Source organism: Ranitomeya variabilis, chromosome 4, assembly GCF_051348905.1.
Source record: "Ranitomeya variabilis isolate aRanVar5 chromosome 4, aRanVar5.hap1, whole genome shotgun sequence".
NCBI lineage: Eukaryota > Metazoa > Chordata > Amphibia > Anura > Dendrobatidae > Ranitomeya > Ranitomeya variabilis.
The window spans coordinates 495,897,071-495,899,972 of NC_135235.1; positions in this window are offsets into that span (position 1 = coordinate 495,897,071).

A 2,902-nucleotide genomic window follows, 5' to 3' on the forward strand; every position below is an offset into this window, starting at 1 on the left:
GTCTCAAGGACCTCTATGGTTACCATTCTGATGCATAGCTGACCCACGATCATGTGACGGGGTCAGCGATGCGCTCATTTCCGGCCGGTTAAATGCCGCTGTCAGCGTTTGACAGCGGCATTTAACTAGTTAATAGCAGCGAGTGAATCGCGATTTCACCCGCCGCTATTGCGGGCACGTCAGCTGTTCAAAACAGCTGACATGTCCCGGCTTTGATGCGGGCTCACAGCCGGAGCCCGCATCAAAGCGGGGGTTCTGACCTCGGACGTACTATCCCGTCTGAGGTCAGAATTAAATCGCCCCCCTTTCGCCCCCTTCAAAATAAAACAATTAAAAAAAAATCAAACATACACATATTTGGTATCGCTGCTTTCAGAATCGCCCAATCTATCAATAGAAAAAAGCATTAACCTGATCGCTAAACGGTGTAGTGAGAAAAAAAAATCAAAACGCCAGAATTACGTTTTTTTGGTCACCGCGACCTTGCATTAAAATGCAATAAGGAGCGATCAAAAGAACATATCTGCACCAAAATAGTATCATTAAAAACTACAGCTTGGCACGCAAAAAATAAGCCCTCACCAAACCCCAGATCACGAAAAATGGAGACGCTGCGGGTATCGGAAAATTGCGCTTTTTTTTTTTTAGCAAAGTTTGGAATTTTTTTTTTACCACTTAGACAAAAAAGAACCTAGACATGTTTGGTGTCTATGAACTCATAATGAACTAGAGAATTAAATTGGTAGGTCAGTTTTAGCATTTAGTGAACCTAGCAAATAGCCAACCAAAAAAACAAGTGTGGGACTGCACTTTTTTTGCAATATCACCACACTTGGAATTTTTTTCCCGTTTTCTAGTGCACGACATGCTAAAAACAATGATGTCGTTCAAAAGTACAACTTGTCCTGCAAAAAATAAGCCCTCACATGGCCATATTGACAGAAAAAAAAAAGTTATGGCTCTGGGAAGGAGGGGAGCGAAAAACAAAAACGCAAAACTGAAAAAAGCTGGGGTCATGAAGGGGTTAAAGATCAAATATTTGAACAAGAAAGGCTTTATGGTCCCCGATGTCTCCAACCCGATATTGAAACACTGTAGGTCCGATCTCCTTAAAACAATCATCTCCTTCATAGATGGATCGGAGAGCTTCCAACTCCATCTCCTGGTCCTCGTTGGCAGCCAAAGACAATAAGGAAGAATTAATGGAGAGCCATCAACCATTCAGTAAAGGTACCGTCACACTAAACGATATCGCTAGCGATCCGTGACGTTGCAGCGTCCTGGCTAGCGATATCGTTTAGTGTGACAGGCAGCAGCGATCAGGATCCTGCTGTGATGTCGCTGGTCGCTGAATAAAGTCCAGAACTTTATTTGGTCGTCCGATCGCCGTGTATCGTTGTGTTTGACACCAAAAGCAACGATACCAGCGATGTTTTACACTGGTAACCAGGGTAAACATCGGGTTACTAAGCGCAGGGCCGCGCTTAGTAACCCGATGTTTACCCTGGTTACCAGCGTAAAAGTAAAAAAAACAAACAGTACATACTCACCCAGCGTCCCCCAGCGTCTGCTTCCTGCTCTGACTGAGATCCGGCCCTAAAGTGAAAGTGAAAGCACAGCGGTGACGTCACCGCTGTGCTGTTAGGGCCGGAGCTCAGTCAGTGTCAGGAAGCAGATGCTGGGGGACGCGCAGGTGAGCATGTACTGTTTGTTTTTTTTACTTTTACGCTGGTAACCAGGGTAAACATCGGGTTACTAAGCGCGGCCCTGCGCTTAGCAACCCGATGTTTACCCTGGTTACCCGGGGACCTCGGCATCGTTGGTCGCTGGAGAGCGGTCTGTGTGACAGCTCTCCAGCGATCAAACAGCGACGCTGCAGCGATCGGCATCGTTGTCGCTATCGCTGCAGCGTCGCTTAATGTGACGGTACCTTTACAGTGCAACATTAATTGGAAATGACTGCACAATAGAATCAGCAAACGCAACTCAATCTAGCAAAAAAAAAGACAAAAAAGAGCAGCTGACAAAAGCCCAAAGGAGGAGACTGGCAGATAAAACAGACCACAAGGGGGAGCTACCACGTGGATGGAATTGGGTTGATGTAATTAAGCATCTGTCCAAAACTGGCTCCACCGAGGATGACTAGACGTCATGAAGAGTCTTTTTAATAACATGCTACGTGACTGCAGGTCGTCATCTCCAGTTTTTTTCTTATATTACTTTGGTAATTTATTATAAAAGTCACATTTTATAAGAGAAGCCCCTTTTGTAGGCTTTCTGTTTAATAAAGATGTGCAGTGTTCTTGTAAAAAAAAAAAAAAAAAGATCAAATATTTGTAAAATTAATGCTTGTAAGGTTTGATGTAAGCAAAAAATATATTAAAAGGGATTTTCTAGTAGTATTGAGCCTAAATATCATTAGATCAAATATTAAAACCAGATTAATTTTAAGGCTTATTAGTAAAAATAGCAAATCTATTAAAGATACAGTACAGACCAAAAGTTTGGACACACCTTCTCATTTAAAGGGAACCTGTCACCCCCTCAGGCTTTTGTAACTAAAAGAGCCACCTTGTGCAGCACAAATGCTGCATTCGGACAAGGTGGCTCTTTAAGTTATGCTCCCTGCACACGCAGAAATAAACGTTTATAAAATGTGCCCCCTCATACCGTGAAACCGTCCTGGAGGCGGGACTTTCCTTCCTAATCAAACACAGCACAGCTGTCACTCCGGGCCTGTGCGCCCCGCCTCCTCTTGCTGCATTATCATCCTCAGCGCCTGCGCTGTAAGTACGAAGGGCAGCGCAACTGCGCATGCCTGAAAAAAAAGCTTAATGCGCAGGCGCTGGGGACGGTAATGCTGCAAGAGGAGGCGGCGCCCGTCGCGCACAGGCCCGGAGTG